Genomic DNA, 16,482 nt, shown 5'->3' with positions numbered 1-16,482 from the left:
TGGACACATGCATGCCTGCCAACCAAGGGACAGGACAGCTTGTTAGCCACCATCACATCCTTCAGAAGCATCAACCCTCTCCGTCTGGGGTAGGGAGGGAAAAAGGAGATGAAAGTCAGACACCTGCGGGCAAGACTCGTGTTCCTGATTTGCTGCAGGGATCATGTAGCTGGTCCCAGTGCAGCCCACAGCAAAGGCTCTGCCTGAGGGGGCACCCAGCTGGCAGAATTATGCATATTAAGAAAATTGTTATTTCAAATGACCGGTCTTCTGAGATGGTTTATGATGTCTGACTTCTGAACATTTACATGAAGAGACAAGGGAAGGGAAAGAAAAAAATGGGAAAACATTTTAATGTCAAGGCTTTTTTGACAACACAGATGAACATCAGCCCTTACTGAGCTCAGGATCAAAAAAACTGTTGGTTGCTTGAGTTTTCCTACTGGAAAGACCAGAACTCTGTAGTGTGCAGGGAGCCTGCCCCCACCTGCTGGCTTGGCAGGAGATAGAACAACAACCACACAACAGTATAAATGCACTTCTGAAAAGGCTGTTAATTAAAAAAAAGAAAAAAAAAGGATTGTATATATCATCCACATGATACTGACACATTCCAATTTGTATTGTATGACACATACTTGGAATATTTACATGACTGATAAGCATATTAATAAGCCAAGCTTTGACAGGAAAGTATATTTCAAGGCTTGTATTTCTTTGACATAGAGCTCTGTTCTTGAGATAATTAATGCTGCCTGCTATCCCCTTTCTCACAGTAGAATTTTTTCCCATACTACAAAGGTTATTCAGAGCTTTAAAAATCCTGTTCAGTTAAATACAACAAGTAAAGGGCAACAGAGCACATGCCAAATAAGAGACAAAGAGAAAATAAAAACTGATTAATTTAAGGAATCATTTGAAGATCAACTCTGAATTTTTTTTTGATTCTGAAATAGCTGGTAATCAATATTGATTTTGATGACTACTTTTACTATTTTTGCTAGACTATGAACTGTATCCAATGTTCACCTCTGAATAGGAATGAGCAAACCAGCTTGGAAGTAGATGTGTTTGCTGCTCCAACCATTCTTTGAATCCTTACTCATTTAGAGGATGAAACCCAGACTACATCCAGCCTAAGAGTCTGAACTTCAGCATCCACGAGAGCTTCTGGTTTAGTCTCTGTATAAACTAGACCCACACCTCTTCTTGTATGGTAACCTTTTCACTCAGTGTGCTATGCTATGGGTCCTCTGTCTGTAATCTGTAGGGTGTGACAAGTGTAAATATGTCTTTAGAGACTGAGACCAGACAGTTCCATTGTTTCTTCCGTAGTAGTGATGGAGGCATCCCACCTTCAGAGTGATTTTTCTCTATTGTAGTGTTGTGCATGTGTCAAAGACAGAAGAGTTCAAATATCTGATTCCATCATTACTTTAGCTAGGCAATCACTCAAAAATTATTGTCATAGACTTTCTGGTTTGTTTCCTGCAGTGCAGACTGGAAGGACCTGGTCTGGGGTTTTTCTGCAAACCCCAAAGAGATTGTGACAGAAGATAAGCATATGTCAGAAACATTTCTGCCGGTCCAGCTGGGAGTAGGTGTCACTAGCAGAAAGTCTGTGGCAGAAATCACCAGCAAACTGGGAAATCCAGTGGGAAGGTAAAAAGAGATGTTCTTTCTTAGTAACTTTAAATCAAATTGACCTAATATATTTTGAATTTTTACAAGCAGGAGCACCAGTTTAATTTGTTAGCAATACTGTTAAAACACAGAGTTAGTACTTATTAAACCATCCATCTCTTTATGGTAGTACATCATCATGTGTAATGGAGCAATATCCTTTAGTCTACCGAAACAGAGATTATATTAATCTATAATAAACTGACAGGGAGATATGTTTGGAGTTTTTTAATCAGACTTGATTCTCCATACTTCAGAAACTTTACTTGGAATTTGAACATGCATAATGCCTTCCTTATTACAAGGTGTAGCCTTTATTTTTTTTTTTTTTTGAAAACGAAGAGCCACCAGTATTTTTCCACATCTGAGGTGTCCCAGAACAATTAGGGCTGAAAGGTACTGCAGCAGGTCTTTGGTCCAACCTCTCTGGGCAACCTGCACCCCTGCATGCTGTTCTCATGGTGAAAACTATTTTCAGCATATGCCCATTTTCTCTCAAGCTCTTGCCATACACCACTGGGAATAGCCTGGATCCCTCCTCTCAGCCAGTGTCCATAGGTGCTGAGAGGGCTGCTGTTAGGTCCCCCTCAAAAGCCATCTCTTCCTCAAGCTTAACCAGCCCCATCCCTAACCTTATTCACAAAGCACAGGTTCTGCAAACCCAACCACTTGGGGTCCTCCCCTCTAAACTTTGTCCAGTTAGACAACTTACTGATGTCTTTCTTGTCATCACAGGTCCAAAACTAGACACTGCATCTTGAAGTGATTCAGTTAGTGTGGAGTAGAGAGAGAGTTAATCCCTTTTCTTAGCCTCCTTTCCTGCCAGGACACACTGCTGACTTGTGATGAGCTCACCGGTCTTCCTCACAGAGCTGCTCCCCAGCCAGTCTACATAGCCTATGCTATTGCCAAGGGCTCTTCCTTTCCAGGTACAGGACTTTGCATTTGTCTTTGATTAATTTCCTAAGGTTCCTGTCAGTCCCTTCCTCCTGCCTGTCTAAACTGTCTAAACTCAATCCTTGAGTGGCTGCCCTCCCCCTGTGGGTATTGATGGACAGCTTCCAAGGAAGCACTTCTGCAATTTTCCTCATGTAACTTGCCTATAGGTAAGGAGTAACCCATTCCCTGCTACCATTTGAGCACAATTGTTCAACTCTTTTTTACTCAGTTGCCTGCCCATCCAGTTATTCATAGCTAACTTGGAGGCAAGGAGACAGAGTTGAAAGTCTTGCCAAAATCAATGTAAACTACATGCAGTGCTATCACAGTCATATAATCATTAAGGCTGGAAAAGACCTCCAAGGTCATCAAGTTCAACCTTTGACCAAACACCATCATGTTCTTGCCTCATCTGCAAAGAAATTGGACTACTCAGGCATGACTTATCATTGGTAAATCTGTGATGGCTTTTCAGTCATCTTCTGCTACATGTGCCTGAAATGTGTTCCAAAACCAAATAAGTTTACAATATAGCAAGCAACTCTTCCTTCACAAGAATTAAATGTCTCTCTGTCTTTTCAATAAAGCCTTCTAGGAATCCACCCTGTCCATCAGGTGCTATTGGGAAGCCCTAGTAGCATCTCCAGGAACATTCCTATCCTTGAGGTAAATCTTCCAGCTTAGCGTTTTGGTTGCAACTTTTGTGATGCTTTAAACCTCATCGCTCAGATTGTCTCCCAGCTGTGCAAGAGATTCATACTCTTACATGCCTTCAGCATTTCTATAAAATCCAAATCAAGGTCATGGCAGGAACGGCTATGGTAATTTTTTCTTCTGAGGGGAGCCAAGGTGCGAGATAGCAGGTGGAGGTTGGAGCATACTCAGTTCTTGCTCCAGCATACATCAGGAATAAGGTTAATCAAGTTGGGTGCCAGGACGTGTACTCGCCCTTTGGACACTTTGGAGTCCACCAATACAGATGTAGGTCCTGTAAAGCCAAATAGCTGAGAAAAGTCTGTGTTTGTACCTGAGCAGAAGAGACATTTCAGAACAATGCTGCACTCCAATGGAACAACAGGTCCACTTCTGGAGAGATATCAAATCCATGCACAAGGCATATACTGTGTCTTTCTTGGGGACTGACACTATAATGTTAGTAGACCCAAGCATCACATATTGTTAACTAGTCTTTGTCAGGTGAGAAGGTGGGGTGTTTCGATAAATTAAGTAAACAAGATTAAATCTGATCTGGCCCAGTCGCAGGGGTTAACAGTCTTGGCAAAACACATAGCAAGCAGTGGTGGCATAAGAGATACAAGATAGAAGAACTGTAGGCTTAAATAACTTCTGAAGTATGTCACTTAATGCACCAGTGGCATGAACCGTAACTTCAGCAGAAGGGAAGAGCACCAGTTGTCACTTTTCTTATGCTTTCATTGAAACATTAAGGTTGAAAAAGATCTCTAAGGTCATTGAGTCCAACCACTAACCCAGCACTGTCAAGTCCCCCACTAAACCATGTCCTCAAGTGCCCCATCTACACTTTTAAGTATCTCCAGGGATGATGACTCAACCACCTTCCTGGGCTGCCTGTCCCAATGCTTGACAACCCTTTCAGTGAAGACATTTTTCCTTTTATCAAGTCTAAACCTCCTCTGGCACTTGAGGCCCATTTCCTCTTGTCCTATCACTTGTTACCTGGGAGAAGAGACTGACATCCACCTTGTTACAACCTCCTTTCAGGTAGCTGTAGAGAGCAGTAAAGCTCTCCTCTGAGCCTCCTTTTCTCCAGGCTAAACAACCTCAGTTCCCTCAGCTGCTCCTCATCAGACTTGTGCTCCAGACCCTTCACCAGCTCCACTGCCCTTCTCTGGATATGCTTCAGCACCTCAATGTCCTTCTTGTAGTGAGGGGCCCAAAACTGAACACCTGCAGTAGAGATTGCTCATTCACAGACAAACCAGCAGATACTGGGAACTGTATAGGTCACTGGGAAATTACTTAACCTGTATTAACAATTGGCTGGATCATATCAAGGAGACAAAAGGATTACATCCCTCTCAAACCTTTAAGACCTTTCTAGAACTCTGAAATTCACAATAGCCATAATATCTGAATCCTTTCTTCACCCTGCTGTCTATTAGTTACATGTTTATCTAGCAAAGCTAACTCATTAAACTGTAAAAATATTTTAAAATTTAAAAAAAAAAGCAAAAGGGGATTAGTTAAAGATTAATTAATTTTATTATTAATGCAATGGATTATGAGCCAGCTGGGAAATCACTTATTTGGGTTGACCTTCTTTCCTACTATTGTAATAATGCACTCTTCCACCCATCCCCAGTGCTTTTCTCTCCACTTAGATATGCTCTTAGAATAAAATAAGCTTCAGATTTATATTTCTAGAATTTTTTGGTCATGACTTTATTATTTCTGAGTTTGGCTTTTTAAAGCACTTGCTAAATTTGCTTGTAGTATGAAGCTACAGTAATCCACCATCCTCCTACACTGCAGTCTGTTCTATCCTACACCACATAAAGACTGTTGCTGTCACGGGGTGGGAACTGTGCATTGAAGCACCTAAAATAGATTCAAAAGGAAAAGAAGGGCTACAAAGAAAAATGGGAAGACATTCTGAGTGCTCGGTTCTGTGCTCAGGACAAAACTGCATTTTCACATCTCCATATCTTTTGAAAAAATTACCCCTTTACAGGGAAACTCAAGATAATCTCACTGTTTTGATTCATTTTCTGAAAGATATAACCTTCTTAAAAATTCACTTCTGAACTCTGGCCAGCTCAACTAGCACAGCTTTATCAGCTCTGTAAAAAAGGAATAACAGGTCTTGAACCAGAGCAGCCATTTTATTTAAAAAATCTGGCCTGCACCTATTACTTGCACAGTGGGAAGTACCGATCTCCATAACACAACCATTGCCAGAGACAGCATAATCACATCAAAAGCCCCACCTCCATGCTTTCTTAGCTGCTGGTACTTCACTAAACATTTTAGCAAAATTACATTGTGACATCTAATTCACTCATGCCATGATCCAAATGAAAACAATACATGACATGATAACATTATTTTTCTTCTTTACTTGGAAGTAATTTTAAAATTATAATAAAGGATTCCCAAATAGATGAGTTGGTTAGCTTTGAAAATATCAAGCATACCAGGAACAAACAGTAGTATCATATCAAAGTTCTATCTTTCAGGAATACAACTCATGCAATTTTTTAAAAAGTACAGAGACATATCAGGTTAAGTTTTATAGGCAAACAAGCAGCAGAGCCTGATCAGCTTGTCAGTTCAAGGATGATAGTAAACGAATTTCCCATTTCACAAAGATTGTCACAAAATCATAACACAAGTCTGACCAGAGGTCAGAAGAAACTTCAAACAATGAAAATTAAAAACAAACAAACAAACAAAAAAAACCCACAAAAAACCAACAAACAAACCCCCCCAAAACCCCAACACCCTAACATTATCAGTAGTTCTGGGGGTTCTTTTAACAAAATATTCCAATTTTCATTTGTCTAATAAGATACAACATTTTAAAAACTATACCAAACCCCCATTTTGAAAGGAAAAAAAATTCATGGTGAATAATTTTTATTCTTTCAGTTGAAATGAATGCAGTGCAAAATTCTTTTGAATGTTGACTGAGAAGCAGTCTCTGACAGAGAGGCAACTTTCTTCTCAGCCATCTTACTGCAATTGCCTGTGATTTCCCTGCTAATGCCCTGCTGGGTTCTATGTGTTTCTCAAACACAGCCATTCTACTGCCAAGATGACAACAAATGTGGGATGATTATTAGGGAAAGTCCTTGTGTGGACAAACTCTCTGCAGTGATACACAAACCCTACTCTTACTTACAAACTGCTGCCAATGGCTCTACTGTCACATTTTTCTCTGGATTGGATTGGCAAAATCTCTACAGCATGGCACATTATCAGTGGGATCCCTGGATACAGTAAACTCCTGCAGCTGTAGGTACCTTTGTGCACTGGTACCATCTGGTGTCTCTGGCTCTCAGCTTAGCACATACCATTTTGTTTTTGAAAGATTGAAGTATCAGGTCATGCCTCAGTTCCTAGGAGGAAAATTGAATGATTATTATGGGTTGTGATCTGCAGAAGGTCATGATGCAGATGTAGACACCGCTCCTGATGTGGCTTTCTGTAAAACTGATGAACTGTATTAAGACCAGTAGTTCTCCACAGAAATATTTAACATGACAGTTTGGGTTTTTATTCAGTAACAACATGTGGAGGCTGAAGAATGTATAACCTATGCTTTGCAACCTATGATGCTGGAAGAGCATTGTGTTCTTCCTTTGGTAAGCCTCTGAGTCAATTTGCATTTAAGCATTTCCTTAGCCATGCTGAACTCCTCTTGGTATTACTGATGAAGCTCATAGCTAGAAATGACACCCAGCTCCCAACATGGGACTTGTCAAGTAGTTCCACTTCAGAGAAGGTAATGGCCCAAGACCATGATGGTTTCACTCAGAGGATGGGGACAAATACTTACGATATTCTGGTTTCCACAATATGGGAAAGGAGAGTGATTAACTTTGTCCTTTTGAAGCTGACATTTCTGTGTTGGTATCTGCACAAAATTTCTTCATTTGTGGGAAGCTGTGGTGGCTCTCCAGGGAACACTGCCCTGGCACCCAATCACCTCTGAGGCCCCCAGCCTCTCAGGGGGAGCCAATTTCAAACCATGACAGAAGCTAAGCAGACCTCTTCCCTGAAAAATCAGTTACTTAATAGTCTTCCACATACTTGAAAGGTGCCCACATGCTCCCCACCCTCACAGGAAACTTTGGGTGAGTAGAACTCCTAACTCTGTGATTGGATAGAGGTAGCAATTCCAGTACAAGGAGAGTGAAAACACAGTGGTGTACAAGAGGAGAATAGAAAAGAACTCTAAAAATTTGAGGTACTTTTTAGAAGAACAAAGCCATCTGCAATTTAACAAGTGAAAAATTATGCACAATGAAGCAACTGCCCAAGTACAGAGTAGGGGACATTGGTTAGAGGATGCCCTGCAGAAAACACAACATCCTAGACTTGATCACAGTCTGAGAGTAAGTTAAAAATAGCCAACATCCTTAGGGGGGAAAAATGGAACATCATCTCAGAATGTAGAAAATGGGGTATCTATTATAGTATGGTAATATATAATTCCTTTGGTTTCCTCAGTACTGGTGAGACCCAACTGCAGAAACAAGTCCAATTTTGGTACTTTAGGAAAGAAACTGAGCAATGGGAGAAGGTCAGCTGAAGAGCAACAGGAATTATCAGTGGTCTAGAAAGCACAACCCACAAAAAAAGTTGGAAGGAACATAACTTGTTTGTCCTAGATAATAAAAGAAGCAGAAAAGATATGACACAAGTCTTCATGTACTTCAAAAGAGAAAATTTTAGAAGAAAGGAAATAATTTGCTCACAACATTTACTGCAGAGAAGACAAGAGCAAATTGTCTCCAGGAGACAAAAGATCAACATTAAAACATCAAAGGAGGAATGTGAAGCTCTGAAATTGATATGGTAATATTCCTCATTCATATCTATACTGTATGTTCTTATTTACAGGCACAGAAGGTCTCTGTTGAAAATTTTCCGCAAGATTACTTCCCATCCGTTCCACTGACAGGTGCACTGAGAGATTGATCATAAAGCTAAATCAAATGGTCATCTGATTCTGAGGAGTTAGTGCTACCCTTCACTATATTACTAGGTGAAAATGCACCACAGCAAAAAAATTCTTACAGGAAGATGCTCTCCTTACTGTTCATTGCCACCACGCTGATTTTGTTAAATGTGCATTCACAGACTAGGCAGACACAGACACATATGGCACATAACTGCTAATGCTGTCACAGTTCTTAAAGGTGATTGCCAAGAACAATTCATTGAAGTGGGTAATTTGCTTACTGTGTAAAGAAAATTAGCACCTTTGAAGCCAAAGTCTGGAAAAAGAAGAAAATGCCTTCACTATCATATATTTTTGTGAAACAAGCAGCAATTAATCTATGTGGGCAGAAGTGTACACTGGGTCAGAATAGGCCTAGTAAGAGGATCTATGACCCTCTATTATCACTGAGAGGGTAGTAATTGATAGGTACAAGAGATACTTTGCTCTAGCATCCTCCCCTTGTGATGTGGTCAGTTTAGCTGCAGCTGCAGCTGCTTTTTTTGTGATTAAACTGTGATTTGAAAAATTAAGGAGCCTTCTTTCCTTAGTTACGAGGGACCTGAAATAAAACAAATGTGGTAGAACCAGCATGGATGTTACAAGATGTTATTCTGCAAGCTCACTCAGCATGCAGCCCCTTACTCAAGTGACTCATGGTCCTGGGGACTATAGAGGGGAACAAACCTCCATCCCTGGCTCTGCACTGAACTCACAGAATCGGTCTGAGCTAGAAAGTGAAGATCTTTCCAAGAGTGATCAGCCTCGACCAAAGTTCTTTCTTTGGAGAAAGAACTGAGCCATGCCAGCTGGTGTCTCAGGAGTCTGCACACACAAAAACACACATGCTTCAGCAGCAGAAGTCAGTGAAGAAGGATACCCAGCTTACTCAGAGTCTTTTGGAGCCTGACTTACTTATGCACCTTATAAAGCAAGACCTTGGTTTTTTGTGTGAAACCCATCACCACTAGCTGTTCACCAGAAATAATTTTGGAAGTACAGATTCTAGAAACCTAGTTGGTCTGGGGAGGAAATAGCCCAGAGATTTTGCTCACTGTGATTTGCAGGCTGTGCTCTGATTTCAAAAGCCCTCCTCATGCACAAGCACTGAAGAAATAAGGCAACCCAAGCAAGTGCTGTTGAAGTGCTCAGCAAAGCCAGCAGGGCTGTGCCACCAGCAGTGCTGGCACCTGGGGCCCATCCATGTCTCTCGTTCTGCAGAGCTTGCAAGTGGGATGAAGACATGACTTAATGAGGCAGCTGGGAGCTGAATCTAAAGTGATAACAGAATACACAAGGGTGATAACACACTAGTGATCCCAGAAGACTATGTTTTCCTTGCAGGGAAGAAAAAAATATTCTTTGTGAAGAAATTATCCTTAAATATTGCATTGTGTTTTGGGAAGTATGTGAAAGATATAGGTCATTAGGAGGGTATAAAGTGAAAAGGGGATAGCAGTCAACTGGCAAAGAATTGTGGCTTCTTCATTAATAACTCCCAGCAGTATTACAAATCAGGAACAGCAGGCTGTGTTCAGCCAGGAAGTCCATCCTTAGAAGAAACTTCTGTTCTCTTCATATGTTATTTGTAAGTACTGTGTGAAGCTTGAACCTTAACAATTTTTTATGACATACAATTTGCAGACATACCACTGTGTTTTACTGTACATGAGAAAAGAGAAATCAGCATGAAATTTCAGAATGAGACATACATGTTGGATGAAATATACATTACATCAAATAACGCTTAACTGTTAATTTATACCTTTACCAAGGAGCAAAGTATGAGATGACATTGCTCTGCAGCACCATATGGTATCTAGTGTCCATCCATATTGGAAAAGAGAGGAAAATTAATAGTCTTGGAGAACAGGATGGTTTTCATAGAACAGGTGCTATGGCTGTTCCTTTTAGTAACAGGAGCAGAAAAGCTGAGGCCCTAAGAACACTCTAGACACAGTAGCACTGAGAACAGTTGCAGAGCCTAGTTACTCTGCTCACAAACTCAGACACTTAAACATCAGATTGTTTTTCAAAATAAAATGACACACTTCAATGTTTTATCTTTCAGTAAAACTCTGCCTTTAAAGAAGGAGATACTTTGATCTTTAATTCATCCCTATTGATATGGCTGAAATGTGTCCATATGGCTGATGTAGTTGCTAGGCTACTCTTGATAATTTTTGATCCATCATGAAGACTGGGAGAAGTGCCTGAAGACTGGAGGAAAGTAAAGGACAATCTTCACTTGAAGAAGGGCAAGACAACTACAGGCTGGTCAACCTCACTTTGATCCCAAGAAATGAGAAGGAGCAGCTGATTCTGGAAACTATTTCCAGGCATATTAAAAACAAGAAAATCATCATGAGTAGTAAGCATGGATTCATCAAGAGTGAAGTCATTCTAGGCAAACTTGATAAATTTCTATAATGAGATGACTGGCCTGGTAGATGAGGGGAGAGCAGAGGTTATTTTCTACCTGGACTTCAGTAGGACTTTTGGCACTGTCTCCAGAAAATCCTCATAGAAAAGCTGTTGATATATGGGTTGCACAAACAGACAGTGAAGTGGATTCAAAACTGATTTAACAGTCAGGCACAGAGAGTGGTGATCAGACACAAAATCAGCTTGGTAGCCACTAACTAGCAAGTTTGCTGATGATACCAAACTGGGAGGAGTGGCTAATATGCTGACAGGTCATGCTGCCATCCAGAAGGACCTCAACAGGCTGGAGAGATGGGCTGACAAGAACCTCATGAAGTTCAAGAAGGAATAGTGGAAAGTTCTGCACTTGGGGACTAGGACATACTAGAGGCTGAGCAGCTAGAAAGCAGCTTGGCAGAAAAGGATCTGGGGGTCCTAGTGGATGACAAGTTGAACATGAGCCAGCAGTGTGCCCTTGGGCAAAGAAGGCCAGTTGTGTCCTGGGCTGCATTAGGAGGAGTGTTACCAGGAGGCTGAGGGAGGTGACCCTGTCCCTCTACGTGGCACTTGTGAGGCCACACCTGGCATTCAGTTCTGGGTTCCCTAGTACAAGAGAGACATGGACATACTGGAGGCAGTCCAGTGAAGGGCCATAAAGATGATTAAGGGACTGGAGTACATCTGCTGCACGTAAAGGCTGAAAGGCCTGGGACTGCTCAGTTTGGAGAAGTCTCAGGCGGATCTTATCAATGTGCACGAATACCTGAAAGAAAGATGCAAAGAGGATGGAGCCAGTGCTTTTCAGTGATGCCCAGTGACAGGAGGGAAGGCAATGGGCATAAACTGAAATGCAGGAGATTTTGTCAGAACATTAAGAAGCACTTTTTCACTAAAATACCTTTTTTAGAAGTACTTCCTTGTAAAATTGAAATAATGTATTGAATTATGTATTTCAAAATGAGATTGTGTACAACTGAAGTTGATAGCTCAGTTACGCAGGAACATGACATTAATGTTTTCTAATGCAGTGACCACAGTGTATTGCAGTTCTATCCTTGATTATTCATGAAACAAATTATTATGTGTGTCCTAGTTACAGGGGCTGGGACCAGTTTATTGCTATGCGGGTATAGCCAAAACTGTGTATTCTATACCCTCTATGTAATTTCTGATGGACTTTTAATAAATGGATTGTTTGCAGCAGTTGCCCAGGGCACACCTGACACCTCAGGCTACAAGCTGAGTGTTAAAACCCTGTGAGGCAGAGGAGTGCTTATTTGTCTTCACACCAATGACTTAGCTATGATAACTCCCCTCCAGAAAGGCATTAACACCTTCACACCCAGCCTGAGGGGTCGTCTCTGCTAATGGGTCACTACTGACTGGTATAATAGGCAGATGCAACATTCCAAAATCTCCCATAGCTCATAGAGTTAAATCACCTGTTGTGAAACTCCTTGTTCTGGGGGAGGTACTGGGTATTCCCACCTGAACTTGAGCATATATAAACTTCAGGTTTTGAAACTTCTGGTATCACTCATTGGATCGAGAAGAGGACCAGAACTTCAAGAGGACTGTGACTGCCACTTTTGACAGGACTGCAGTCATCACCCAGATCAACAGGTTTTCCTTTTCTTTTACTTTGCACCCAGTGGGGCTATGTGGTGCTCAGTACAGGGGCTAAGGAACACCATTCTGTTCTTGTCCCAGGGTGCTGGGTTATATATCTGTTTTTTGGGGGTAAAAAACAGTTTTCTCTGTATCATTGCATTTATTGTAATCTTTTTTAGTAAATTGTAACTCTGACTTGTAATCTCTCTTGAGTTGGGTTAATTTTTCCCACTGGTTTACTTCTAAACCAGCACATATGTGTGAGCTGGATGGTATTATTCAATGTAGAATATTTACTTTAAAGTATTGATTTCTTCTTTTTGTGTTTGAGCGCAAAACTCAAACTTATTCTTAAGAAAAAGAAGTTGAAGAATTTGCTGCTTTAAATTTTCACTGACATCAGTAAATGTCTCTTGCACCTTCCAGAGTATGGCCTTTAGCAGGTCTTCCCTTTCCTTTCTGCCAATCCTTCTACTAAGGTGTTGAATCCGAATATATGGGTGCAAAAATCCATTGCAGAACAGGTTTTGAACACCAGTTATTTCACACAAACCATTAACAGATATGGGCGATTGAATAACAACTTTCACCCAGCAGCAGAAGCATCAGAGCTGCAACAGAACTTGTGACCTCTGAACAAGCCTCCACAGTTATGCCACCTCCAAATGATTAGCCAAATATATCCCCCTTTCTTCCATATCAGGAACATTGCCTCCTGATGGAATAATGATCATAATTGTAATAGCAGCTGTGACAATTACTGAAAATGGAGGTCACATTGCATCATTATCAATTCCACTGCAGTGGCTGTACTCTCAGTTGTTTCCCTTCATTTCCGAAGCTGAACATGACCCAATGAATAATTATAGCTTTACTACTGTCCTCTATGCAGTGAAATGATTCAAATTGAAATCCCTGTGATCATTGTTTCATTTCAGGCTTTTGACCAAATGCCGTCTGAAAGGTCTAGGCAAAAATCCTGGCTACTAGAGGTAGCACTTGGATGAAGCAAAATGTCATTGTATATTCGCAGAAGTTCATTCAGATTGTCAGCTAACTACATTTTTAATAATGTCCTCAGAGCACTTGGAGTCAAGTTGCTTTTTGAAAACTCCCTCTGCCATTCAATTAAATGAATTTTGTATCTTGAAAATGAGTCAGATTTCTACTTATCTGGAAATAATGTGGCAGAGGTCAACATACTTGAATTAATGTATGAAGTTTCCACTTATTGACTCTGACCTCTAAAGCTCTTTTCTGTTCCTTTTGGTGCACCTGCCCAATCAAATTATTTTCAGTCACTGGGTTTTTGTCCAAGCATCAGCCTGGCTGGATCTGGGCTGCCCCTGCAGGTATCTTCGTGGGCTTCTGAGGAGGCTCAAGCCACTCATTTTTTCACAGCAACACAGATTAATGCAAAACATGTGCCTTTGGCTTATCTAGTCTGTTGTAAGAGCTTTTCAACCCCACTCTTTACCTCCAAGATTTCTGCTGAGAAATACACATTTCTTCTCTTCCCTTCTCAGTGATCATATTTTTTGGGGAACACAATTCTGGAAAAGAAGCTCAGATCTCCATGCTATGCAGCCCATATAAAATAGAATTGTTGTTGGGGGAAAGAAATATTTGTGGCCAGAACCCATTTTGAACTGCAAGTCTAAATGGATGTATTCTCAGCCAAAAAGCTCTGGACCTGGAAACTCTGGGAAACCTTGAGGACTGCAGGCTTTTTAAATTAATTAGACATTTAGACACTTACTACTAGTACTTCAACTAAATCCCTCTGGTCTTGACTTCTCTCTCTCTTACCACTACACAGTTTGCCCATCAAAATATAAGACCTGGTGATGGCATCATCACTCTGTTCACACAACCAGACATGCAGAATTACTTGTATCACATCTGGGAACTGTGCTCCTGGATAGGACAAAAAAACCACCAATGAACTCTGCAAGGTGATAGATAATGCCACACAAAGAAAAAAATAGGCTCCTGATGGTTTCTTGGAAAATGATAAAAGGATTAAAATGAAGAAAGGAGTGATATGGAGATAACACGGCCTTTTTTCATGAACATCCGAGCTGCCGGGAACTCGGGAAGTAAACCCTTAGGCCTATTTCATCTGTCTATCACCCCATAATTAATTTATTGATTATAGCCACTCAAAAACTGCCTAAAGAAAAAGGTATAAAAAGAGATTTGACATAAGCAAAAAACTGAGGGGAAGTTCCATCAACACTGCGGAGGTAACCGACAGGCTACCCTTTCTCCCTCCACCTTCTTGGGACACTTTGGGCTGAGCAATTGCTTTTTATACACATACACTAATTTTACTTTTGCTCTGTAGTACTTTAAGATCTTTACTTATTCTTTGTTAGTTCTTTTGGCTTTAGAGTTTTTGTTTATGTTTTGTGGTAGTAATATTCTTTGTAATCTGTTTTTACTTTAGCATGTGTGCCTGTGTTTGTATTATTATTATCACTACATAGTTCAGGTGTGCTTCTTTTGCAGTTAGACTCTATTCCAGACACAGTGAACCCCATAAATTGTCACAAATTTGAATCAATAAACGTGTTATTTCATGAACTGTTAGAGTGAGTCCATTTTTAGGTGCTGACAGTTCCATCAATGGCGAAACAACTCCTAGGAAAAACCTGCTGAGGGGTTTTTCTACTGCTATTCGGTGTAGTCCTTATATAAACAGGTATCGAATGTCCTGTCCTCTCAGTGAGTCTGTTAAGTGAAGGGTCTCATTAGGTGAGATGTTAACAGACTGTTTTTGACATTAAAAGGCTTTGATCTCCTAGGTGATGCTGGTAGCCAAAGAAAATAAATTAATACAGGTTGGGCAGCAAATTCTTGTTTTCTTCCCCTTTTCATGTGACAAAGTCTCAGCAGATTGGAGCTCAAAAGCCCAGCTCACGCTAATGTGACTCCACACGTCCCTCTCATTGCCTATAAGATGTCTGTGAGTGGTATCCTTGCTGCACTGCGAGTAGCCCAAAATCCCAACTGTACTTGAAGTAGATGCTGTCAGGAATCTTTCTGGTTTTGTACCTAGAAAGCTACATGCAAGAGTCAGAAAAGGTGCTGTAGAATCTGAGAAGGCTCATGGTGGTTGCAGTCAGTAATAGGGATAGGAGATGTTTCAGCTGATGCCAAGGGATGCAAACATATTGTGTCTGGGCTGCAGAGCGGGGAAGACTAGCACTCTTGCTTGAAGTATCATCACAGTTGTGTGCCATGTAGATATACCTGCAGCTGTTCTTGGAGCTGTCCCCAGGTTTTAGTCTTTTGGCAAAGTGGATCCCATGGGGAAAAGAGAGTAGCCAATAGCTGAGGAGGGGGAAAGAGGGGTGGGAATGAGATTGAAATGAAAATGAAAACCATTGTCCCACTGCTGGTTTTAAGCTGTGCAAATGAATTCAGCTTTAAGCTAGTAGTCCCTCCTGACCTTATCTATAGCAGAAATGTCTGTGTTGCAGATTGCAGTGCTCTGGCTGAACAACCACCGTTTCACAGACCTAAGGAGGAGAATAGGCTGAAATATTTAAAGGTAAATACACTGGCATTTATTTGACATATGGTCTTAGAGTTACTGACCAGTCAACATAAAGAGGCTTAAAAATCTTGGTAAATCTAACCAGAAAAGCAAAACAGGATGCCTGTCGGGCAATTGGATTGTCTAGGAGAAGCCTGCGTTTTCTTACCACAACATTGATTTATGTCTCTAACTTAAATCAGAAAAACACAGAATCATAAAATGACTTAGTTTGGAAGTAATTTGTTCCTAGTTTACACTCAAAACAAGGCTATCTTCAGAATTAGAGCAGACTTCTCAGGGTTCCGTCCATCTGAGTTGCAATACCTCTAAGGATGCCTAGCCTCACTGGCACCTGTGCCAGGGCCTGACCAATCTTGCTGTGATGCTTCTTTCTCCCTACGTTCAATCATAATTTTTCTTGCTGCATCTTGTGTTTGTTGTCTCCTGTCCTTTCAGTGTGCACCTCCAAGAAGAATATGGCTATGTTGTTTCTAACACTATCCATAAGGTGGTTGGATGAAGAACACGGTTACCTCCAAAGCCATCTATTCTGGATGAACAAGCTCATCTCCCT

At 40.9% G+C, this 16,482-nt stretch overlaps 1 long non-coding RNA gene across 1 annotated transcript; it reads left to right on the top strand.

Moving 5' to 3' along the window:
• The first annotated feature begins 1,427 nt into the window (after positions 1-1,427).
• On the top strand, positions 1,428-9,205 carry LOC116784423. The gene is made up of 3 exons (XR_004356069.1): positions 1,428-1,662; positions 6,888-6,968; positions 8,230-9,205. It is a non-coding gene; the product is annotated as an uncharacterized LOC116784423 (long non-coding RNA).
• The last annotated feature ends 7,277 nt before the right edge of the window (positions 9,206-16,482 follow it).

The sequence above is a fragment of the Chiroxiphia lanceolata genome, chromosome 3, assembly GCF_009829145.1.
Source record: "Chiroxiphia lanceolata isolate bChiLan1 chromosome 3, bChiLan1.pri, whole genome shotgun sequence".
Lineage (NCBI taxonomy): Eukaryota > Metazoa > Chordata > Aves > Passeriformes > Pipridae > Chiroxiphia > Chiroxiphia lanceolata.
Note: the sequence above shows the minus strand (reverse complement) of the source record. Positions and strands in the feature narration are given on the sequence as shown.